This window comes from Ambystoma mexicanum, chromosome 10 (assembly GCF_040938575.1).
Source record: "Ambystoma mexicanum isolate Mex_15411 chromosome 10, UKY_AmexF1_1, whole genome shotgun sequence".
NCBI classification, from domain to species: Eukaryota; Metazoa; Chordata; class Amphibia; order Caudata; family Ambystomatidae; genus Ambystoma; species Ambystoma mexicanum.
Window position 1 is genome coordinate 705366443 of NC_090932.1, and position 26742 is coordinate 705393184.

A 26742-nucleotide genomic window follows, 5' to 3' on the forward strand; every position below is an offset into this window, starting at 1 on the left:
TTTATAAAACTCAGCTCCAATGCCGTCGGAACTTGGTGCCTTCCTGTTTGGTAAAGATTTGATAGCTTCTGCTATCTCGAATTGTGTGAGCAGGGTTTCTAATGCTTCTTTTGCCTCAGTGGAAAGGAGCGTGGTGGGTATTTTCGCTAAGTAGCTATCTATTTCTTTCTCTGTGGATGCTTTCTGGGGAGAATACAGCCAGGAATAAAAGTCAAAGAAGACCTTCACATCTCTTTCTGTTCTGTCACCACTATCCCATCCGTCCATCTTATGCAAGGAATGATAGTGCCTCCCCGCTCTCCCCTCACCATCTTTGCTTGGAGCCTACCAGGCCGTTGCTGTTTACCATATCGCCTCACAGAGGCGGGCCTGCCGAAATAACTAATCTCTCGATCCGCTGCTGTTCTATATTCCTCTAGTTGGGTCTTAATATGTAGTTTAGTTTTTGATCTGGGGTTTGTGGTGTGCTTTTCCTGTAATTTAGCAATTTCCTATTCCCGTCTTCTCAGTTCCCTACGGATATCTTTGAACACCCCAAATTCTGTAGACATGGCTATGCCTCTAATATATACTTTAAAGGCTTGCCACAGTATCGCTTGGCTCCCCACCGTGCCGTCATTATTCTCAAAATATTCATTGATGTGTTGTGTCATGCTGGTCTTTTACACGTGGACTGACATTGCTGCTGCCTTGAACCTCAATGGTGGTCTTTGTGGTGAGACTTTGGGAATATGCATGGTTATCAAAATTGGTGAGTGGTCTGACAATGTTCTAGGATGTATCTTAGCCTCGGTCACCCAGTTTAGGGCCCTCTGTGATGATAACCAAATGTCAATTCTCAAATGAATATCATGCACTGACAAGTAAAAGGTGTAGGCATGTTGCCGACCATGTAGGGAGCGCCATACATCGTGGAGGTCCAGGTCTGTTATGTGAGTATGTAACATACGGGCTGCATTAGTGAGTGTTCTACGGGTATCAGGGGTGCGGTCTAATTGAGTATCGAGTATGGTGTTAAAATCATCCCCACTAATTATTTGAGCTGTAGGATATTTGGCGCACCTCTGAAACAGCCCAGATTAGAAAGCAGGGTCATCTATATTTGGGTCAAATAGATTCAAGAGTAACACTTCCACCTCCGCTAGCTTCCCGTGGACCAGCACGTAGCACCCCTCTGGATCGCTTTCCGTGGTGTAGTGTATAAATGGTATTGATTTATGTATCAATTTTAGCACACCTCGTGCTCTACTGGAGTATGTTGTGTATAAGCGATGGTTCCCCATCCGGGTGCTATCTTTTCAGCTTGGTGTCCCAGTAAGTGGGTCTCCTGAAGGTACACAATTTGGGCCCCCAGCCTGTTAATGTATGCCATTATTTTCCTCCTCTTCACTGGCATCCCAGACCTCATACAATCCAGCTTAATAGTGTGATCCCACTTGGATCCTTCTTAGCCATATTCGTGCCCTTCATTAGATACATTTTGTACAAGTTTTAAACTTCTCATATGTCCATTTGATTTGTATCTGTGCGTTTTTAACTTTAACTCTCTGACCAACATCCCATCCCCCTCTCCCTCCCCTCCCTCATAGTTCCCCGAACTCCAACTATGTGTTTCTCCATATCCCCCCTCCTCCCACTTTCCTGAGTGGTCTATATAGTTTGTGCACCTGCATCGGGGGGTCGCTGCTATGGCGGCCAAAGCCAAAGACCATCACATGTCTGCCTCATGATCTCTTGTTTGTTTCCTGAACACATAATAAAACAGAGGCATTTTATATTACATGTGTTTAGCAATCTGTCATTAATTTTGATGCTGCCTCACATCTATTGTTCCTTGCGTCGTCTTCTGTTTCATTATTCCATCAATCCTGACCATGCATCAGCTATGTGTTTCTGTTGTCATCTTTAGAGCTTGGTGTCTGTTTTGGCTGTGCTGGGATATTTGCCTCCACAACGCTAGCGGCCTCCTCCGGAAAGGTGAAGAAGTATGTCTTATTGTTGTGCTGCAGGCGGAGTTCAGCCGGGTGCAGCATCACATAGGGAACCTTTCGCTCGTGGAGCATTTTCTTGACACCCTTGAAAGAATGTCTTTCTTGTTGAACCGCTAGCGTATAATTCGGGAAGACCCGAATCACATTGGAGCCCAGTCTCAGCTCCTGCTTGTCAATAGCAGCACGTAGGACCAGGTCTCTATATCTATAATACATCAATCTTGCAATGATCGGTCTAGGATTGGCACCAGGTTTGGGGCGCGGTGCCAGAGACCTGTGTGCCCTTTCCATGACAAACAAGGAGGACCAGCACGGGTCCCCAAGACGTTCCTTGAGCAATTCCTCCACTGCAAGTTCCATAGGCTCTTTGAGTGCTTCTTCCAGGACCTCCACTATGCGTATATTATTACGGTGAGACCTAGATTCCAGGTCCTCTCATTTGAGTCTCACCGTTCCCATGTCTTTTGCCATCTCCGTCACTGTATTGCGTAATGCTTCTGTGTCCTCTTTTATGCTGATTCACGTCTCCTCTTCCGTGATGCGACTGGTGGCTTTTTCAAGTTGGTTCTTGATAGACGTTATGTTCATGTTGATTCCATCCAGTCTGTCATTCAGGGCCACAAAGCCCTGCTGCATTGATGCAGATACTGCCTGAGGGTCCATAGTGGTTGCCGGTGACGTGGACATGGGTTGCAGGGTCTGCTTGAAGTTTGCGTTGGCCATGGTGCCTTCCCTGACAACCGTTGTCGTGAACTTGTCTATATCACCTTTTCCCTTCTTGGGGCCTGCCCCTTTGGGCATTGCACTCAGGCCTATTCCAGTCTCCCCCCCCCCCCAACGCCTCCTTCAATGATGGATGAGTGACCTGTGCACGCTGTGTGTTTCCCCTGTCGTAGCTCCCTGCAGAGTTAGGCTTGCTTCAGCCAAATGTATGGCCGCGGGTAATCCCTTGAGTTTAGGTGGCGCAGGTTCCCTGGTTCATAACTGTTATTAGTGCTGTCTTAGTGCTGCAACCTTCACTTGCCATATGCCTGTGATCGTTCCTAATAATGTAACTAATGCCTTGTTGAGCATCTGGGGGGTCAGGCTTATTATTGAAGCCCTGCAGCGCACAATTGGCAGATTGAGTAGAATTACCACTGCTTCTTAAGGGGGTTGCCGCCCAGAATTCTGTCACTGGTACGCTGGTTCTCACCTCAATGGTGGGGTTTTATGGGTTTTCGTTGCTCCTCCAGTACCAGGGTCCTCTATGTGAGCCAGTTAGTGCTAGCTTGGGGATAAATGGTCCGTTACAGCCACCAGGCGCCCCTGCTTCGCTGGGTGTGTTGGTGTCACCTCTGGCTTCCTTGTGTCTCCCGTGTCCTTGTGTGCCCAATGCCGAGCAGGTCCGGGCTAAGTCCTGCTGGTGATCATGCTCAGATTGCTCAATCCTGTGTGTCTCCCGGTTTATCGTCACCTTGTGTGGGCAGCCTGTTAGTGGCCCAGGTGTGTAGGACCTATGCTGGTACGGGCACACCGAACGTTCCCTCCAGCGCCCAAGCATTGGCTTCCCCTTGTGGCACCTGGTTGTGTTGCTGCAACCGTGTAGAAGCATGGTCACCTGAGCTGGGGGGCCATGCGGGTGTCACCAGATTGTTGCGCTGGTGCGCGTATTTTGTCCTAACTCTGGTAGACTGCTCGACTGAGGTCGCAGCGCCACTCAGGATCAGGGCGTCTCCCCCCAGGATTGGGGCATCTCCCCCAGGCTCATGGCATGTCCTTAATGTCCCTTGCATGCACCCATCTCGTTATGGACGTGGGCGCCCATCCAGGGCTAGTCTGTTGCTATGCGTTGCTTACCGGCTGACCATAGGGACTGTAATCCGACTCTACGCATCTGGGCAGGCTGTACTGTCCGCTAGCGCTCGGTGGGTCTCACCTGGAGCACCAGCGGTTTTGCATGGGGGGGAGAGAAGGATGTTGTGCCGCTTCTGGCCCTTCTCTGTCCCCGCGTCTCCCCTGGCAATGAGCGCAAGGGGGTTGGTGGAGGGAGAGTTTTCATTATCTGTGCACTGCACTCGCTTCGTTTCTCGCGCCTTTCAGGGCCAAGGCAGCACCTCACACGGGGCACCTGGTTTGACATGGAGTATCACCGGATACTTTGCTCCAGTTCCACAGATTCTTCGCCTGCACGTAGTGAAGTATTTCAGATGTCTTTTCTGATAGTTTTGCAAAAAAACAGGCTATATTTTGCGAGTTTTAACGTCTTTGGTTTCAGCTTCCCACAGAGCTTACGCACAGTGCTGCATCTGGAAGTGTGCACAACAGCGCCCCCGCCCTGAGACTTGTTTGGAAAGGGAAGGCAGTAACCCTGGGTAACTGCTTCCAATGCCCATGCATCTGAAGTAATGCCTCGCCATTCTTTCAGATGCAGTGAGAGTCTGCCTCTCATCGGGGTCTTGTGAACTAAGACCTCACAGAGGTTTTGAGGCGGCTGGAGCAGTGGTTGATGGTAAAGTAGGTGCTGCCTGGGCGGTCCTAGTACCTCTTCCCCGTCCACCACGGGGGAATATTTTTTGACCTTTTTGATTGGACAGTCCTTTCCCTCTTCCAACTGAGAAGTAAACGCAAAAGGACTGTCCCTCTAAGGTGTTGTGGTGGGGCGGGTTTGTGGCTGTCTAATAGCAGCACCAAGGGATTTTGCTGCTGCTTTGGCAGTCTGCAGTTTCTACAGGCTCTCGTCAGCCTTGCTACCAAATAAATGTGTGCCATGAAAGGGCATGTTAAGCAGTCTGGATTGCACATCTGGAGCAAAACGGGACTTTCTTAACCAAGCAAATGTGCGTATTACTGTACTAGTTGCCATGGACCTGCTGATACTGTCAGCAATGTTGAGACCTGTCTGGAGGGATTCACACATTGCATCCTTCCCATCCTTGACTACATTTAAAAATCTGTCTCCTTCTTCCCCTTCGGGGTTATGCTCAGCCGCCATTGCTATTCATACTGTATATATATATATACATACACCTGGTAACCCCCGCACTTGGGGACTGTCTCTGTATCCATACAATCCCCCTCCCAGCCCTGACACCTGATGTCCACACTTACTCATGCACTTGCCACATGCTGGCAGCTACTTACTTATTGTTATCATCTTGCCATGTACTGCACTTTCCCTCCCCCCTTCCCACGCACTTGCGCAATCTGAAAGAAACCTGGGCTAGTAGGATTGTTGTCCGTCCTACCTTTGTTCCCCTCCCTTGCGTCGTCGCGCCTTGAAACACTTGTGTATAGGTGCGTTATAAATACCATATCATATCATATGTCAATCCCAAATAGTATGAGTGAACCTGGCCAACATGCACGTAGCATTCACTGACTTTAGGGCCATATTTCCTGCAGAGAAAACTTTCTTGGCTAAAGCCTTGTAACGCATGTCATCTTTGTCTGGGGGAATAGTCGGGCATGCATTTTGTCTTGAGGTGGATGTGGCAACCTGTACCATCAATCTTTCTGGAGTGGGATATTTCATCAGATAACTGAGGTCACTACTAGATGCCCTGTATTTTTATGGTAGTTTTTTATTTACTGCCGGAATTAATTCTGGCATCTCCAAATTTGTGTTTATTCAGCTTTGCAATGCCACATGAAAAGGAAGAGTAGGATTCTCTTGGGGTTATTTATCTAGGATGTCAGTAAGATCATCCTGCTCAAATATTGGTGTGGGTCTTTTCCATCCCATATATTCCACCACCCAGGAAATTAAATGGCTGTAAGATCCTTCTGCATGGTCAGTAGGATCAGGTCTCCCAAATTCTAATTCTGCGGACGTATCTAGTCCACGTGCATTTTGCAGGGACTCCTGTACATTTTGCAACCTTGATTCCGCTGAGATCAAGGGTTCATAGACCCCATGTGTTCCATATTGTAGACCAAAGGAACGTGAATCATCAGAGGAATGTTCTGCTTCCTCATAAATAGAAGAAAGTGAGTCAAAAAGATCCTTTCCTGCTAGTGGTGTATACATTTTCTCTGTAATTCTCGATGGTGTCAATGGTGGTGTTGAAATCTTCGACACCATCGACTTTGAGGGCTTTGATGCTTTTGGCATGGAGAACCTGTTAGGGAGTCCAACGAGGAGCCTTTCGGCGCCGTTGGCATCGATAACTTCTGCCTCGAGGAAGATTTGTCTCGACTCAAGGGATCCTTCGACCGCTCTCGAGAAGAGTTTTCCTTATCTTTTGCGTCAAGGACTTGTTAGGGTTTGACAGGGAGTCTTTTGGCGCTGATGGCGTCGATAACTTCTTCCTCGAGGAAGATTTTTCTCGACTCGAGGGATCCTTCGACTGCTCTCGAGTAGATCTTTCCTTGCCTCTCGCGCCAAAGTGCACACAGGTTCTGCCCTTATCTTTTTGTCGGGTTTTTGAACCTGGGCTTGGCTTTCTTAAGTCTTCGAGGGGGTCAAGGCTGCATTCTTGAATACTTGCATGATTTTCATTCTGAACTTCTCCCACTCAGCTAGGGAGGCTTATTTCATCATGCATTTAACCCATTCTGGGGAGGAACCCAATGATGACCAAGGCGGTGAACTTATGGTGCTTTTTCTTTGAATGTCGCAAAGATGACGAGTGGTGAGAACCACTGCATGATCTTGATCTTTTTGTCTTCTTTTGACAAGGAGAAATATTTCTCGACTCATCAGAAGACTTTCTTTTCGACAGAGTCATCGAAGGGAATTTTGACATACCTGCTGCTAGTTTTCCTCTTCGCTCTTTCAGGGCTTTCGCCGTCATGGATAGGCAGGCCTTACAGACGAAGGTAGCGTGAGAGAAACCGAGGCACCACCGACACACCCAATGGGGGTACGTAAGGGACATTTTCACCACACAGTCCTGGCACTTCTTAAACCCTGATCTCGGAGTCAAAGACGCTGATGAATATGCCATTCTATGCTTTTTACTCAAAGATTATCATTAGGGACAAAGCGCACCGTATCCAAAGCAATAGCTTTCATGGAAAAACGGAACTGAAGCCAGTGGTCACTGTGCGCGCTTTATACCATTGATGACGTTGACATCGAGACGGAGGCCTCCAAGGGAAATTGAGTCGACAGGCATCGACATGCAGCATCCTCTGCTGGAAAATAAATATATAATTCCAAAGCAGCTGAAGCTGGATATGGAAATATCATAAGATGGGGAATATGTGGGAGGACACAAACCATTTGAATGGGGGAATGCAATACCAGAAAGCATATTACAGGTAATAGAACGAGTATTACACACAGGACCAGACACCACAACAAGGTCAGACACCAAAAGCATACCCACAGACATACCAACCATGACTCAGGCAGCACAAATTCAAGAGCCTATGCATCAGTTTTCGCAGGCACCATCAGTATTCGCAGGCACCACAGATGACACAAATGCAGGGTAACACGTAACACACATACACGGCACAGCAAATACTGCAGATGCAGAACAGCACACAACCAAACGACGGGACAATGGCACGCACAGACTCCATTACAATGACTCCCATTAGAAAACTGGGGGGGTCACTGTAGCGAGGGGCAACCAATTCCAGGGGAAAAGGATGTCCTTATAGCCTCAATAGGAGAGCCCACAGATGGACTTGATGTATTCCATCCTATTGATAACACCCAACCCTGCGAAGGAACCACGTATAGAGGTGACGGTAAATGACAAGACTTTTTCCTTTCTTGTAGACACAGGGGCAACCAAATCCTGCATCAGGCAAGGGAAATATAGTATGTCAGGTGATGCCATGAATGCTCAAGGAATTTATGGGGCAATGGAAGTGGTTCCTTTTACAGACGATATTGCAATTTCTACGGGGAAGCACAATCTATCATTGCCCCTATTGTATTACATTATGTTGTGAGTTAAACAATACCCACTTTCAAGAGAGAGAGAGAGAGAACAGTATTAATAAGACCATTGAAGCATCAGTGAAGCAAGGTATCCTAGTGCCATCATAATTACCATGCAACACAGCTGTGTACCCTGTTAAAAAGGTGACAGGGGGTCATGGCGTTTTATTCAGGACTTACACCCTCTTTTTTTTGTTACTTTTTGTTTATATGGCCAAATTGGCAGAGTACAGTAGGTTACATTTAGCTTTCAAGACAGGCACAGATACATACAACAGTTTACAACAGATACCAGACATGACGTGACTGATGAGCATACATGACTTTTCTCAATGGGGATCCTTAATCTGTGAATTTACCTTATATTTAATTACATAGTTACCCATCAGAAACTCTGAGCATACATTGCTGGGGCGGGATGCAGGGGTTAGTGAGTTGATAAACATCTCCTCGCAGCTCTAGGCTCAGGTTAGTGCAGCCAACCAGGTTTTGGTGTTGGTTGGCGCAGTCTGTTTCCATCCCTGAAGTATACATCTCTTGGCAATCATGCAGCCTATATTTACAAATGTTCAGAGTCTCTTGTTCTGTAGATTGTCCCATGTGCCAAATAAGACTCGCAGTGGGGAGAGCTTGAGCGGAGTATCCACAGCGTCAGAAAGGGTTTTTAGTACATTGTACCAGAATGAGTTGAGTCGAAAACTGGACCAAAACATAGGCATTTGGTCAGCCAGGTCAGACCGGCATCTAGGGCAAAGGTGTACTGCGTCTCGGGAAATTCTACCAGGTTTTTGGGGGGTGTAATACAGTCTACTCGACAATTTGTATTGCATTTACCGTAATCTAAAATTTAGATAGACCTGCTTAGTGTGTGCACACATGCATTCCGATTGGACATCAGTTAGGTCCTCCCCCAAGTTCTCAGACCATCTATTGCATGCCCTCTGGGTCAGAAGGGGTTGTTTGTTTAGGAGCATTTTGTATAGTGTTGAAAGTGTTCTACCAGTACTGCTGGAGTTGGCAATGTACACAACCTCTTTAGTTTCTGGGGGTTCCAGTGGGTACCATGGCCAAAATGCTTTTACGGCTACATGTATTCTGTAATATTGCATACATTCTATCCCTGAGCCGGTGTGTTTGTGCCGCCATGTTTGTGGAGTAATGAATTTCCCGTCCGGTAACAGGTCAGTAAGTGTTCTGTATCCGAGCCGTTCCCAGTGTGTCATCAGTGAGGTGCCCCAAGTGGGATTAAGCCCGGGGAACCTCCACAGCGGTAGCCATTTATAGTATGGATATATCTCAGCCTTTGCAGGTAATACAGGGTGCCGGGAAAACAGTGTGGAGGAGACTGGTTCGAATGGGCAGTCGTCTTTGTGTTTGCGGTCTACGACGAGGGTCCTGTGGTCCGGTGTATCAGCTGTCAATCACTCAAGTTTGACATGAGTTGGTTATGACTTTTCCTCGTACCATTGAGAGGCATGTTGGGCCTGTGCAGCTATCTAGTATAGTTCGAGGTGGGGGGCCGTGAATCCTCCCCCCTTGCCGTATGGCTGAGTCATGTCTAGCCATTTCTTTTGGACCGCTACCACATTGCTACAGAAATTTCACCCAGATTCCATGGAGTTTGGAATAAAAGGGCTTGCCTAGCCCAACCGGGACATTGGCAAATATATATATATAAGAGTTTTGGTACTAAGGTAATTTGTACTAGAGAGAGCTTACCAGCCATCATGAGTCGGAGAGCTCACCATCAAGTCAACTTGCCCGCCACATAGTCCTCCATTGCCCCGTAGTTTCCCTTCAAGAGGGAGGGCATTGTCCTTACATTTTAACTCCAAGGTATCAAATCCCCATAGGGGACCAGTGGAGAGGATATATTCCTCTAGGTTGCTGGTGCTGCTGGTGAGTGGGAACATCTCTGATTTGGTATAATGTATTTTGATGCCGGAGAAGCCCCCCAAGTGAATTATATCCCAGAGGATGGGATCAAGATTTGTCTGGGGTCCCTTACATATAGCAGGACATCGTCCTCGTATAGTGAGACTCTCTCCTGCGTGCCACTCAGGTGGATTCCCTGATGTCCGTGCCAGGCACGGATCATGTCTGCCATTAGTTCGATGGCCAGGGCAAAGAGGATCAGAGAGAGTGGGGAACCCTGCCATGTGCCCCTGCTTAGCCCAAAGGGTTCAGGCTTATGAGAATTCACTAGGACCGTGGCTGTGTGGCATGTATATAGGAGTTTATTACAGCAAAGTATTTCAGGCTCGATACACAACTTTTCAAGAACCACCCATAGATATTCCCACAAAACAATGTCAAATGCCTTCTGGGCATCTAGTGTCACGGCCACTGCCTCAGCTGCCAGGTCAATTTTCACCATCACATCAAATAGACGCCTAATATTCAGTGACCTCAACCTGCCGGGAGCAAAGCCCCCCTGGTCACTGTGTATAATATGGGGCATCAGTGGAATAAGTCTGTTTGCAAGTGCCTTGGCATAGATTTTAGTGTCCACATTCATGAGGGAAAGGGGCCTGTAGGATCCGCATTTGTAGCTTGGCTTCTCGGGTTAGAGGAGGATACTTATAGTGGCCTCACGCAGGGAGGTAGGTAGGATGCAGTCACAAAGCACCTCCACCCATACCTCAAGAAGGTGAGGAATTAGTGGGGCTGCTTGGTCATGGTAGAATTCAGATGTGAGACCTTCTGGGCCAGGGGCCTTGCCTCTTGGCAGGTCGGTCACTACCGTAAGGAGCTCTTTCATTGATAGGGGGGTTTCCAGGCTTTCCCTGGTTTGGGCGTTCAGTTGCAATAGGGGAATCCCTTCCGGAAGGGAGTGTATGTCTTTTTGATCTTGAAGCACATATGATGCCCTGAAGCAGATAGGGAACTGTAAAAGTCAGAGATCACTGTAAGGATTTCCTGGTCTGACCATTGGAGATTACCGCGTATATCCTTAATGTCATCCAACTGGGTGGTACCCCTCTCAGATTTGGCTAATCTAGCTAATGTCCTGCCTGTCCTCTCCCCCACCTCGTATTTCTTGACTGCTTGTGGACACGAGAAGTAGAGCACTTCTCTCAGGGCATGCACCTCGAATTGTTCTAGTTCAGGGGGGTATCTGAGCCAGCACCCGTGGGTTCGAGTGGTTGGAGTATTCCTGTTCCAGGCATTTGAGTTTGGTTTCGGAGCATTGGAGGTCACTCTTGAAGGTTGTTAGTACCCTGCTTCCCTCATAGTCGACATTTCCCGGATGTAGACCTTGAATGTTTCCCAGTGCACCCTCATTACAAGCAAAATATGTTTCTATATCTGCATGGATTTCCACCTTAAATACTACATATTTGAGAGCATCTGATTTAAAATGCCAGGTGCAGCCTGACACAGGACGTCTGTCTGTTTTAAGGGTCAAAACCACTGGGGAGTGGTCAGAGAGGGTGCAAGGTAGTATTGTGGTTCCCCTATTTTGCTGATAAATGAGCTAGAGGTCAGGTGCATTTCTATATGTGATGAACTGTCATACACTGAGGAGTAGAATGTGTATTGACGCTCTTGTGGGTGTAGTAACTGCCATGTGTCCCTCAGTTCCAGCTGTTCCATGTGGGCCAGGAGTTGCCAGGCTACCCATGACAGTGGTCTAGGGGCAGCGCCCGTCCCTGTCCATAACCTGGTCAAGGATTAGGTTCATGTCTCCTCCCCACAAGATGGGGACCCCAGTTTAACCAGAGAGGTTACTTTCTGGTTACAATACTATTTCTTTGAAAAATTAAGGAGAGTCAAAGTTGGGACTGTAAATGTTAACCAATAGTAATTTGGTTCCATCTATAAAGCAATTTAGGATGACATAGCGCCCCCGCTGTACAGGTATTTCCTTTTTAGGTCAAATTTCGCAGATTTGTGAATCAGTGTCTTGACCCCCCTAGATTGGGTTGAGTATGAGGTGAAAAACCTGTTTGCCCCCCAAGTCGGCGCAATGCCCATGGACGTTGCTTTCTTAGCATGTGTCTCTTCCAGAAGAAGAACCTTAATCCCATGTCTATTCACATAGGCCATTAACTTGCACGACTTAGTGAAGTTCCCAATCTCCCTAATATTCCAGCACATCACTTTCTTTTCCGTGCTGTAGATAGGCATTTTTAGATGGCACTCCACTGGCATGTAGCTATTAATTGCATCCTTGCAAATTGGACCAGTTACAACCGTGTACTCTGCTGCCAAGTCATTTTCTCACTTTTCACCCCAACTTGCCCTGGTCGTGCAACAGGCGCTCAAACCGTTGAAGGGACCTGATGATAGCTCAATTCCCAGTCCCCAGTCATCCGCCCTCAATGCCCTCCCCCCTAGCAGTGTAAAACCCCTCCCCTCCCCCATCTCAATCCCACGGGCCTCCCCAACATGGCCACAGCAAACAACAACAACCCAACATTGGTTAAGTAGCTGCTATGGGGCTAACTGCTGCTGCTTTGGCTCGTACCACAACATTGTTGCAGGATCACTTATCTAGATGTACTTGTGGTAGCAGGAGGTTATATGTCAGATGCTATGCACTCATCAGTGAATGAAAGTCAACTGAAGTGCAGTCCTGGTCAGTTCCTTTTAATCTGCAGTTAATTGTCCTCATTGGCTTCTTGAATTTTACCGCCTCATCCGGGACTGTGAAAAAGTTCATTTTGCCATGGAACTGGAATCTCAGACGGGCAGGAAATGGCATTGCGTACTAGATGTCACAGGCTCAGACCATTTGCTTAACTCTGATAAATTGACATCTCTCGTTCTGAACCAGCATTGAAAAGTCTGGGAAAATCTGTATTGTCTGGGAGCCCAAGTGTAGCTCCTTTTTTTCTCTGGTGAAGCGTAGAATATGGTCTCTGTCACTGAAGCTCAAGATGTTTGCAATGATGGGGTGGGGGAAGTCTCCTGGTTTGGTTTGGGGGCAAGAGCCTGGTGGGCTTTCTCTACAGCAAAGTGGGCGAGAGTGTAGGTGCTTCAAGAAGATCTTTGAGTAGGCTTTCCACTGCCTACTCCATGCCCCAGATAGTGTATCTTTGGGGAATCCCACAATGCGGATGTTGTTCCTCCTGCAACACGATTCAAGGTCATCCTATTTGGATCTTACAGCTTTCACATCCTTTGCTAGGGTTGCCACTGTATTTTAGGGTCCCTGCATGGTATCCTCTGTCTCAATGATCTTCTTCCCTGCTTCAGTGATGCGCACCACCTCCTTGGTGAGCTGCGACCTCATGGATGCCACGTTGGCTGTTATGTTGTCCAATTTCACATGAACAGCTGCAAAACCCTTAACCATGGCCTCCATCATGTGATTGAGATCCGGCTGTGGGGTCATGCTAGGTTGCAACTGAGAGGTAGATGAGGGACTGGGATCTTTGCGGGGGCTACCTTAGAAAATGTGTCCATGTCCCCTGTTTAATTCCCACTGTCAGCACCCCTGGTCATGGTGGATGAGCAGGGGAGCTGGTGTGGAGGTAGGCCCTGGGAATGTAAGCACAGAGTTCCCACTGGATGTCACCTGTTATTCAGAAAGTGTTGGCGCACACGATTGGATGCGGACTCCCTCAAGGTAGGTGGATATCCAAGTTTATGTGGGCCAGTGGGTGGGTCAGGCAGGCAAGGGGATGCAGAGCAGGCTGTGGATATAGGTCTTCACAGCTTCTCATGGGCTCAGGTCCTCCGGAGCCCACAGGGTGCAACCCCACCAGGGAGTCAGTACAACAGCTCGGCAGGGTGCAGGATGTTCTGATATACTGTGGGCCCGGTACCGGTACCACAAGTAGGGGATCCTGGGATGGTGGCGCTCTAAACATAGGCATGGGCACTCACTCTGTAGAGCATAGAGACAAAGCTGCCTCATGGGGGCAGGGGGCTCCAGTGGTGGGCATGTGCACTTTCGGCTTCCATTCCCAGTGCTGCGATGTATGGTGGTTCTCGTTGTGCCACCTACCGGCTCAGCAGGCGCAAGGCCCAGGCACAGTCTCCCTCTGGATCCTCACCCACAACTTTGCAGCACAGCACAGTGCCTGCTCTCCGGTTCCCCATGCCACTTGCACAGATTGTCCCCCGCAGTCCGGTGTGCTGGCTCAGGGGATTTCAGCATGTACGAGTAACTGGTGCAGATGCCATGCTGAAAGTGTGTTGGGCCGAGCGCAGAGCTTGGTCAATAGGCAGCCATCTTGCTGGCTGATCAGCAGCACTCACACCTGCGCCCTCATAACCATATTGTAGAAGCAGCGTATCCTTTAGTTCCGAACCCAGCGACAATCTTGTGCAGCATCTGCATGGAAGCTGCCTTCTACACGGTCATAGATTTGAAGAATGCATTCTTCTCTATACCATTACGCCCAGACTAACAAGGCTTAACTTCATTTCTATATAGACATAAGAAGTGGAAACATACAAGACTTTCTCAAGGGTACTGTGGGACACCTTCCATGTTCAATAAGGTCCTCCAAATAGAGCAAGGCAATGTACTGATGGAAAGCACGATTATACAATACGTAGATGTATTGTAGCAAGACAAAAGAACAGTGTAGAAATGACTCAGTACATATGCTGACAGTGCTAGCAAGAAAGGGATACAAAGGTGGACAAGGCCAAACTACAATATTGCCAGACAGAAGTGTTCTACATTGTATAGATGATCTCCCAAAATGGCCGACGAGTGATACCAAAAAGGGCAGAGATCATACGCAGGACAGCAAAACCCACAACAGTCAGAGAGATGCAACAGTTCTTGGGGTTTTGTAATTACTGCAGGGCATGGGTATTCAACTACAGCACTTAAACTAGGCCCTTATAAAGTGCACTGAGAGAAGCACAGAGAGGGTAGAAGACAATACAGTGGACAACAGAAATGACTGAGGCATTTGACAAGCTGAAGGAAGCAATATGCACAGCTCCAGTGTTAGGGATCAGAGACTATCAAAAGTAATTATTTCTGTTCCCACACTCCGACGGAGTAGTGATGACTGCAGTACTGACACAAACGACCAGCTTGGGGCACAAGCCACTAGCTTATTGTTAAGAAGGATTTCTGAACTCTGACCTGGTGGGCAGAGGTTCAGAAAGCCAGCCTAGTTTCTTGGAACAGGGTAAAGTTCTGGGCAAGCCAGACCAAACAAGGTAGCATTGGCAGCGGTCAAGACTAGCTCTCAGGAGGGGTGAGGGTAATCGAAAGCCCACAATGAGCACACACAGTAAACAACACCACAAATTACACTCAGTCAGGTGTATATATCAAAAATACATCTACATTTGTTAAAGGTCTTTTCAATCAAATACAAAGCCAATCTGAGCAGTATTAACAAAATAAACCAACACAGCACTAACTATGGAACATAGATATAGTCACCAACGGCCTAAAGCAATATTTACAGTATAGATCCACAACCTGCAAAGAAAGAGGTCACAGTGTGGATATCATTTTGGCAGTCCTTCACAATTCAAACCTTAGCTAAGAGGCAGTCCAGTCCCTAAAATGAGTGGAGGCTTGAGCTCAAAGGTACATTCTGTGCTGGCGCAAGTGATCGAGCAGCTACATTCAAAATGGGGTCTCTTCAAGGAGCTGAAGCAACTCAGGAAGGTGGGTGAGGCAGTGAAGACTACGTTTCCACTATTCGAGGAGGGTCTCCCCAAGAGGGCAGAACAAGATCAAAGAGTTGTGAATAGCTTGGTAGCAAAGGCTACTTCCATAAAGAAGAGGATCAGAACAGTGTCCCCTGAGAGCCAAAGGTCTATGGATGCACCTGGGGCCACCAGTAAGGTTTGCAAGTACTTACCAACACTCTGCGCACTCTGGACCAAACTTCGGTAGTCAAGTCCACTTCAGTTGCCAGTTCAAATCCTGGAGTTGCGTTGCTCTGTGGCTTTCAGGGGCTGCGTTCTGGGAATTAGTCTGTGGTTGGACAGTGCCGATTTCCCGGCTGCTGGTGAAGGGATCAGGCCAGTTCTGCTGCAGCAAGTCCGAGGGCACAGGGAGGCACATCAGCAAGGCATCCACAAAGTTTGTCACCACAGTTGGGTGACACAGTGACCGTGTATGCTCTGGTTCAGGGGTACTCTCATAATTCCAGACATAGGAATGCTAGGTGTACGAAACTCGGTGGGTGAGTGCCTCATACCCAGAGCGTACAGTCTCCAATTCGAAACTTGAGACGGTGGTGGTCCCAGGGCAAAGGTCCTGTTACGCTCACCTGGTCTCTGCAGAGGCGTTGGGGCACAGTTTCAGCCCTCCCGTGGGGTGAGGTCACTCAGGTCCAACTTCGCCCTCTGCGCTTATGTGGTGACAGGTGGTAATAGGTGATGCTGCTCGGAACTGCTCCTGCGATGAGAATAGGGGGCGTGAATATGCCAGCTTGTGCGCCTGATCCCGTGGTACCCGTGGGATGCGCTATCCATGGAAAGCTCACCTGTTGATTAGTTTTGGCGAGCACTCGGACCTTCTGCTTCTGGCAGGGGCACTTGTAGGATCTGGACCGAGTTCCTTCACTGGTCCCTTGCACGTGGTAGTCCAATCCGGCTGTGACTAAGCTACTTTACTTCAGGTAAGTGTTTCTGTTTGCCTTTGTCTTTCCTCGTCTGTTTTTGTTGTATTGTAAAGTTTGTTGCCTTGTATTGCTGTCCGTTCCGCTTTTGATGTTTGCTCTTTTGCTTTCTTCCCTTGCAGGTGATGTTGCCAGTCTGGCAGAAGCAGCGGAGCTCGAGGCGGCAGCCAGAGGGAATGAGGAATGAAACTGCAGAGGTACAGTAGCTGGTAAGTTGTTAACTAGGGGGCGCGCAGGGTTCAAATGTGGCGCAGCAATTGGACGGATGTTCTAACCTTGTCTTTCTTCTTCTTCACAGGGTCCGAGTTCGTGGATGCGGAGCGCAGTGCTGCGGTGTCGGGATCAAGATCACTGGATGTCAGGTCATGAGTCTGCAGATGAAGCGATGAAGCACCGGTTTCCTGGAGGTGAGTATGCAGGAGAATGCCTGGTTTCAAAGGTAAGTAAACTGGTCCAAGCAGCAGTGAGCGTCACGTTGCACGCGAATGCACAGTAATGCAAAGCACTGGCCTTAAGGATGGAGCAGCTTATATAGCTGGGCTTCTGAAGCCACACCCACAAGGTTCAGCCTGCCTGCCACACTCTGCCACACCAGATGAGTCAGCACATGAGGATGTTCTCTGGAATAAAGACTTTCAGCTCCTGGAAAGTTCTTGTAAAATAAAAGCACTCCTGCACTGAAATAAAGTAAAAGCACTCCTGCACTGAAATAAAGTGTTCCTGCTCACATCTCTATATGAGCCTAGCGCCAAAGGCACCAGGACTGCGTCCAGCCAGGGCTCCTGTAGTCATGGGTCCCTTAAGGGACACAAGTGAGTCAAGTGACGCATTGCCCCCATCACTAGATTGTGTAGTTTTGGGGTTCTGGGGCTTGTGGCCATGACAGCACTCCCCCTCAAGGCCCCTCTCATGGGTGGTTTTTCCCCTGGCTCTGGTTTAGTGGGGTTATTGTGGTGAAACTGCCTGATTAATCGTGGAGCGTGGTCATGCTAACTGGATGCCCAGGTCCGATCTTGGGGTCCATAACCTTTTCAGTCTATAAGGTAGTATAACTTGGACTGGACCATCTTAGAGTCTAGGATCCTTTTAACTTAGTATTCTGGCTCCTCTCCTTCAACTATTTAGGGATCTGGTGAAATATCGATCCGCATACCTGGTGTAGGGGAGGACAGGTCCTTAGGACCCCCCCTCACCTACATCTCCTACCAATGTGAAGACTCATGACTCGTCGGCAGCCCCCACGCCCCAGGGCTCAGGAGGCGGGGTGGCTGCGGATCGACACGTGAGGCTGCACAACCACATATATGGCAGAGCATAGACACCATTTAGTAGTAGACTACTCCATTTTGTTAAAGGCGCTAAAAACCTAACACATGCAGAACAACTCGCATACACAGAGAGCTGCAGCCTGACCCCTGCTTGACCACGCTCGCAGAGGCCTGTACTTCCCCCCGGCCTCCTCCTCATGGTAGATCCGATGAGAGCTCGTTCTCACGAGCAACCAGACATGAACAAACAACAAAATAAACACTGTCTCGTCTAACCTACACAGGACATCATTGCCCCAGCCGTGACCAGGCTAATTCGGAAATAACTGAAACCAGCCCAACCCAGCATACCCTGACCATGTACCAAGCCCCAAAGCTGGACTGTGTGGCGCCCCTCACCCCCGCTCACCCACAAGGCACCTTGCATTGTATGGTAATCATTTTGTGATACATGTCGCGTTGAATAAACGTTTGCTGCTATTGTAAAGAAGAGTGGTTATACAATATATGACAGCTTACAACAGCTCCTGTACAAAATATAATAACAAACATTTGAAACACATGTAGACCCACCAAGGCACTGGAGACAGATTGTATCGTGGTATAATATGTATTGCCCTCTTTGCACACAAACCAAACTAATGCTACCTCATGTTTGTATGTCAACTACTGTTATGAAATGTTGTGCTAAAGGATAGAGTCCCCCAACTTATATCCTCATTAATGTAAATAAACGTGCATAATCCCAAAAGTCCTAAGTGTTGTCGTCCGCCCTTTGCCAAAGGTACGATGAGCTGCTCTGTGCAGGGAGACAGGCCCAGAGCTGCAAGGTTGTCTCCCCCTCCTCCTGCCCAGGCCCGCCTGGGATTGCTGGTGTTCGAACAGCACAGACTCCCCTCGCCTCCCAATCTCGCTGGGCCCACATCAAGCATTCACCTCCCCCATGTCAGAGGCCGCCACAGCCCGACCCCATGAATTATGAACTACCTGGTCCTAAATCCCACCGCCTCCAGGGCACCAGTTACATACCCCCACGGCCCATTGGTATTTCTATGACCCCTTGTTAATGGCCATCAAAGGGGGGACGTCCACAACGTGTACTAACAGATTGCAATACCATCCTCCACTGCACCCACCAGAACAGTGCGATCAAATAACTCCTCCTGTACCCCTGACCCAATGCATGGACTTGTGGGACTAGCATGTTTGACCCCAAGGTGTCACTAAAATAGATGTATTAGGGTACTTCCTATTGCATATCAATGTCCCTGTCTCCTTCGTTATATAAGGTCAATGTATTACAAGAATTACAAGACAACTGAAACTGCATAGTATAATGAATGGATGTGAGTGTGTGACCACAAGGGCAAAGTAGCAACCCAGCCACCAATCATCACTACAAGCTGTGTCCGCCCCAGCACTGCACCTCGATGAACCCAGCGGACAGTTCACCCAGCACTGGCACCACGTGGATCTCTGCCAATCCTAGAGCACCACAGTAGACATTGTATATAGTTCTAGATGATGCCACCCAATCCCAATGACTACATGCCCCGTATAGCTACTTTAGGCGTGACGTATTTTTCTGTAATAAGTATGACTGTCTTTGCTATTGTCAGACAGAGCGCTCTCAGAGTTTGCAGAGTCCTTTGCATGCCCTATATTGATTTCGATAAAACCCCTTTTTGATCTCACCCACACTTGGTCCTGGTCTCATCATTCCCTCCTTGGGTGTGTCCTTTATTGTCTCTCACTAAGGGGGTGCGTTTTTGGGGGACGCTTACATTCAGTGGTGACCCCATAGACGTGATTTGTTTTAAATTGTCCCCTTGGCACGAGACAGCCCCGGTCACAGTGGAGATGCACGGCGTGCCGCTCAACAGAGCCGCCCACCTACGGCAACTGGTACGCAGAGACGTGCGCACGCAGTTAGGGTGAGAGGGTACGGGTCCTATTTGAAAAAACCCTTAGAACCGCTCGCCGGAGCGGGTGGGCCATTGAGTGCGAGACAGCGCCGCTTGGACGGACCAAGTCTGTAGAGTCTCGGATCAAGACGGGCACGTGAGTATTAAGTGCGAGTGACCTCAAAAAAAAAAAAAATTGAAAAGGCAAGGGGAAATAGAGGGGACTTTACATTTCTAATGCTTTCTCTTTCTTTGCATATGGCCATTAGGACGAAAAAGTGAAAAAGGGAAAAGAGGACGGGAACCTAACTCTTCAACGGGGTAGAAGGCGGCGCCACATAGTGCTATCTCGACTAGTGCTGGGAATAAGTGAAACAGTGGAAAAATATATCAAGGATGTCTGAGAGTAAAAGAGACACGGTGACTACGTTAGAACTAGCTTTTCTCTTTTCTTCTTCTCTTTAAGGGTAAACGATGTATACATAAGGGGATAGAAACAAGTCAACAGGAAAAAAATTGTGTGAGGGTCAGGGGATATCGCCATAGATAAAGGCGCAGGGCCAGGTAGGGAGGGTCAATGTTATGTATTGTATGTTGCATGTCTGTATTATGTTATGCACATTGTGTTGCTTATGATTTTTGAAATGTACTGCCCATAGAAATTGCTATCAGTTTAAGCGACTCTAAGAGGGTGCGGTCAATGTAAGTGTGACCTGGTAAGGTTTGACAAAGAAATGTCGTCTGAGCAAATATAAGTTGATGAGGTAAAATTGACAGAGAATAGAGCCCTCACATATACAGCTACACACGTATAGTGATAAACGACAGTGACATAGGAGAATAGGATAACAGAGGACTAAAATGGGGCAGAAACACCGTTAGCACACATTTGTAAAAGTTTACCAAGATATGCAGAAAGAATAAATAAATACCATGACCAATGGGTCACGGAGCTGAAGAGGGAGGGTCTCCCACAGGTATGGCCACAAGGAGGGTGCTTTGATAAGAGCGTTCTGGACATGGTAGCCACCTGCATATTTATAAAATACAAGGGAAAACAGTTTCATAACAGGAGAGAAATACTAGACTTGTGGCGATTATTTGAGGAAATACCCCCACCAAAGAAGACAGACACCACTCACGATCAACCCGCCCTCACTGACACCCCCTCGGAAAGAGCAGGAGGTGGTGGGGAGGATGGGGGGAAAGAGGGATCAACAGAAGTAACCCGATTGTACCCATTCTTGAATAAGCCTGTGCCCGCTGAAGGGTGCAGTGACCCCACATATGTGCCCACCAGTACTCCCGCCCCCACAACACGGCCAACAGCACCACTACCATATGACTGCACCCAAACAAGTGGGCAGGTAAGTACCCCTTCAGTGAACATATGTACGCTAACGGAAGACTTAGATTCCAGACTCTCGATAGCCAGAGAAGAATTGTCTAGAATACAGAGCATATGTGAACAAAGTGGGCCAGGTACGTCAAGATCAGAGCAATTGTCCTGGTCACTCACCCTAGATAAATCAACTGAGGAGGGATGGAAGAAGGGGGAGATGCTGTTCAGGATACAGGAAGAACCCACAAGGATAGCAGAATTGGGGGCACACAATCTTGGGGGAAGCGCAGAGGGGGAGGAAGCGGCAGCCGAAGGGAGAGAAGAGCTATGGTGTGATGTAGAGGAAGATGAGCAAGAAGCAGGGAGGCTGGGAATGGCTGCAGGGAGAGACTTAGTGGAGTTCGGTGAGACACCACTGGGAAGAGCAATGGAACAAGAATACAGGGAGACTAAGAAATAGGATGGGGAGGATGGCCCTGGTGGGAAAGAAAGAATCAAAGGTGAGTATTGGAAGAGGGAATAAGGGATGCCTGCAACTCCCACTAAAACACACGGGGCAGGAAGACCAAATGACATACCCTGGGCACAGATGGATAAGGCAAATTTGCTAAAATCATTGCCTCTGCTATCAGGAGGAGCTAGTAAGTGGATATATGCCTTCGAGACGCATACTGCAGGGGTGCCTCTGGCTATAGGGGATGTTAAGAGTTTGCTCGTATCAGCAGTGGGTGAGCAAGCAGACAGGGTGTGGGCAAAAGCAGGTTTCCCGAGAATAACACTGGACAGTGATCGACATGATGGCTCTCCTTCAATACAGTATGTGCACGAGTGTGGGACGCATTGAGGGAAACATTCCCCGACACGCCAGATTTACAGTCAGTAATGCAATGTACCATGAATGTTGATGAGGAGGCTATGGATTTCATTTTTCGGGTGCAGGAGATGTGGAGAGCAGAAACGGGCATGCCTTGGGACCAATCAACGTTCTTATTTTACTTCATAATAAAGAGGGGACTCCCAAAAGAAGTCAAAAAGCATTTGACAAGATAGTAGGAATTGAGGCGAAAGTTTGGCCAGAAATACAGAGCATAATAGTGCACCATTGCAAAAGAATTAAAGAGAGGGAGAAGGAGATAGTACAAAAAAGGTTGGCAGATGAAGCTAAGTTAATGCAGACGAAACTCGTGAAGGTCGCTGCAGCTGTAGCTGCACTCCCCCACGATAGAGACGCAGAGGAGGAGGAGGGACTGGTAGCAATACAGGGGAGGTTGGCTGCAAATTGGGCAGACAACGGGCAAAGACAGTGGAATGGACAGGAGGACTACGGAGGGCAGCAGTGGCAAGCATGGCACCTCAGCAGCAAAAGAGGTGGGAACAGAGGGCGCCGAGGTGGTGGTCAGGGGTATGGAGGGAATTGCGGAAATTGTGGACAAGGACCCAGAAGGGGGCAAGGAAACTGTTGGAATTGTGGGAGGTTGGGGCATTTCTCACGTGAGTGCAGAAGCCGACCATACCCAGCGTATCAAGATGATCAGTACTATGGGCACCCACACCCACGGAGCCCATACGGATTGCCCAGGTACGGGGAAGGGAACAACAAGATCAAAGAGGCCAAGAGCAATACATGGAGCGTCCACACAATGTTCAACGACACCCACAAAGTAGTGAACCTATTCCCTACACACAAAACAACCCCTTCACCACAGCACCGAATGGCGCACCTGCACCTTTTGGAGGAGTAGCGGTAGTGTCAGGTAATATTTTCAGCCAAGGGGCAACCACAAGGCACCCAGCATAGGACAGCCCACAGGGAGCACTTGCGTATCCAATACTATCGACGAACTTCAATGCAACTGAGGAAACATTGATAGGGGCAGAGATAGGGAATAAACAGTTCATCTTTATGGTTGATTCCGGAGCCGAGAAGTCATGTACATCTGAAGGCCGGTTTCCGCTATCTAATCGTAAATTGGAGATGCAGGGGTTCTCTGGGGCGGTGGTCGAAGTTCCTTACACAGAAGATTTGGATGTAACAGTGGGGAGAAAAACAGTAAGAGCACCCCTATTGTATTATGAACAATCCCCTGTCAACCTACTGGGGAGGGATCTCCTCAGTAAGCTAAACATGACTATTTCATTTACGAGAAGAGGAGGAATTGTTTTCTCAACACCAGGAATGTGCCCCATGCGTGTAATGCTAGTGATATATTTGCGAGCAACAAGTCCAGAGATCCGCAGCATACCAGTAGACCCAGATATGTTCATCCATGGGTTAAAAACATTGGCCCAGAGTTAAAAAAGCTGGAGTGGAGGGTACCAGCAGAATTTGTTTTTCGCCCAATAGCTCGCCCAGAGATAGTGCCAGGGACAGTTATGTCACTGGACATACATGCAGTACAAATTTCGGCCAAAAGAATAGCTGTAATTGCAATGGACGTACATGGCTGCGAGTGGCGTACAGTGTTATGCATAAACGCCGACATTGCACTTCAAGATTTAACAGACGAGGAGCTTTTCCCAAACTCAGACAGTGACAGGGAGATAATAACAGAAATAGCCAACCCTTGTGAAATAATGATACAGCAGAGACAAGTGCCAGTGCAGTTAATGGCGGTAGTGGGAGCCCCACCATCCTTTTTCAATGATGACATGCAATTGGTGCCATGCAAATTGTGGACAACAGGCCCACATGACGTAGGGCTACTACACGGGGTCACTCCAGTAAAAATTAACCTCAAGCCTGGAGCCATACTGCCCAGAGTGAAACAATACCCCCTGTCCCGGGAAGCAGAAGAAGGGATAAAAGAAACAATCAATGCCCTATTGACACAGGGGATAATAGTACCCTCAAACTCCCCGTGTAACACATGTATTTACCCCATTAAAAAAGCAAAAGGAGGGGCATGGAGGATGATCCAAGACCTATGCCCACTTAATGACGTCATCCAGAAAGAGTTCCCTTTGGTCCCAAATCCTGCATCTATCCTATGGAGTATCCCAAAAGATGCATCCCACTTTACAGTGGTGGATCTGAAGAATGCATTCTTTTCTATACCACTCGCAGAAGAGTGCAGATACCTGACAACATTCACCCTAGGAGGGAGGAGGTACAAGCACTGCAGACTGCCCCAAGGCTGTTGTGAAAGCCACAGCATATTCAACAGAATATTGCATGAGGATCTTGGAAACATGACGTCAGACTGCACGATAATTCAGTACGTGGATGATCTGCTGATCTGCAGTAAAAACGAAGCAGAATGTAGAAAAGACTCCATTGCCCTCTTGACATTGCTAGCCCAAAAGGGGTACAAGGTTGACAAGGAAAAGTTGCAATACCGTCAACGTGAAGTGCTGTACCTAGGGCAATTGATTTCAAAAGACAGCAAGAAAATAATACCAGACAGAGCGGCAGCCATTTCAGCGGTAGGAAGACCAAAAACAGTGAAGGATATGCAAACATTCCTAGGCATGTGCAACTACTGCTGTGCATGGATATTGTACTATGCTGCATACACACGCCCATTGCATCAGGCACTCAAAGAAGCACAGACGGAAAATACAGAGTTATAATGGAACTCAGAATTATGTGATGCGTTCACCTCACTCAAAGAACTCATCTCAAATGCACCAGTACTCGCAAACTCAGACTATGAATGCAAGTTCTACCTGTTCTCGCACTGCAAGGGAACACTCATGGCAGCAGTCCTAACACAAAAGACATCACTAGGTCACAAGCCTCTGGCATACTACAGTGGAACACGAGACGCAGTAATGCAGGGATATTTCACGTGAGAGCAGGCCCTTGCAGCCGCCACATTCGCCATTGAGAAAAGCACCACCATAGTAATGGGGTGTTCAGTAACACTATACGTGGAGCATTCCTTGTTCGCCATATTAGAAAGATCAAAAAGCACACTGACTACACAGAGAGCCACAGCGTATGAGGTAATATTGTCCAGCGCCAACATACACGTAGTGAGATGTAAGGTGGTCAACCCTGCTAGATTCATTTCAGGGCCTTGCACTGTGGAAGATATGCAAGCACATGATTGCGCAACATATCAAGGAGAAGAGAGTGGGGCGGTGACTGTGAGTGAAAACGCACTAGCTGAAGGTGAAATATTTTTCATAAATGGATCAGCGTCCATAAATTCGGAAACAGGAGGAAAACATGTGGGGGTAGCTGTCATGCGGTTAGAAGAAGGTGAGTACGAAGTGCTAATACAACAGCGCCTGCCCGCCCACTTTTCAGCACAAGCGGCAGAACTTATAGCACTGATTGAAGCACTGCACGCTGCAAAGGGATGCACAGTCACGATTTACACAGATTCAGCATATATGACGACAACAGAACATGGACGACTTGCCAGGTGGGGGAGAAGGGGATTCAACAGAGCTGATGGGTCACCCATGCAACATGCAGAACTCTTGAAAGAACTCATAGAAGAATTGAAAGATCCCACTGTAGTAGCAATAGTGAAATGCCAGGCCCATACTACTAACACCGATTTCATTTCTTTGGAAAACGCGACAAACAGAGGAGGACCTCCCAGATGGTTACAACACTATGCCCGTGTCACAAATATTAGAGCTACAAGAAGGGGCAACATCAGATGAAAAAGAACTGTGGGAGAAGAGGGGATGCAGCCAGTCAGCAACTGATTTGCTATGGCGACAAAACAACACAGGAAAGGTGGTTATGCCAACTAAATTATTAGAAATAGCATTTCAGCAGTTGCATTTCCCAGCACACAATGCAAAACAACACATTGCTGTAGAAATACAAGAACACTGGTTTATACCTGGGTTGCAGGAACAGCTATCAGAATTGGCGATGGAATGTACAACGTGCCAAATATACAATTCAGGCATGACTCTAATGACACTGAGAGGAACGATACCCAAACTGATAGGCCCATTCAAGGAGTTGCATATAGACTATGCAGATATGGGGGAAAGGTGCAATGGAGCAAGGTACATGATAGTGGTAGTTTGCCCCTTTTCCAGGACGGTCGAGGCAGGACCATGTGCACCTCCAGATGCAAAATGTGCTGCAAGGTTCTTAGTGAGGGAGGTATTCCCCCGCTGGGGAATTTGTGACGTAATTCGCTCAGACAATGGCACACACTTTTTAATGATCTCTTTAAGGAAGTAACATCAATGTTGGGCATAAAGCACAAATTGTGTTTGTTTTATCACCCGCAAAGCAACGACGTGGTGGAAAAAATAAACGGCCTGCTGAAGGGGAGACTCTCAAAACTTTGCTTCACTCTCAGAAACAACTGGGGGCACTGTCTCCCCTTGGCCTTGTTCGAGCTGAGAAATCAGTCCAGCAAGGACCACCATCTGTCACCGCATGAGATTGTGACAGGAAGACGAATGCACACAGCAAACTCACCCCTCTGCAGACACTCTGACGCCCACAGGAGCGCAACTGTACTAGGAGAAGAATTCAATGAGTATCTGACAAAACTTACTAAAGCAGCCCACATGATAGCGAGACAGCTCGCACCACCATTCACAGGTGAGGGAGAGGCAGAAACATCAAATACAGAAAAGGAACACCCAACAGGTCAGCTAGAGCCAGGGGACATGGTTTATGTCAGAGGTTTTGTACGTCGTGGAATGCCCCAAGATTTCATGGCCCATACGAGGTAGTGTATTGCACGCCCACAGCAGTAAAAGTGAAGGGCCCGAGGTATTGGATACATTTGACAGACGTCCGAAGAGCTTATGACAGCGTGACAAAAGTGAACAGCACAGAAAATGATAACGTACAGAATGCACAAGAGTAGAGCAGCGAC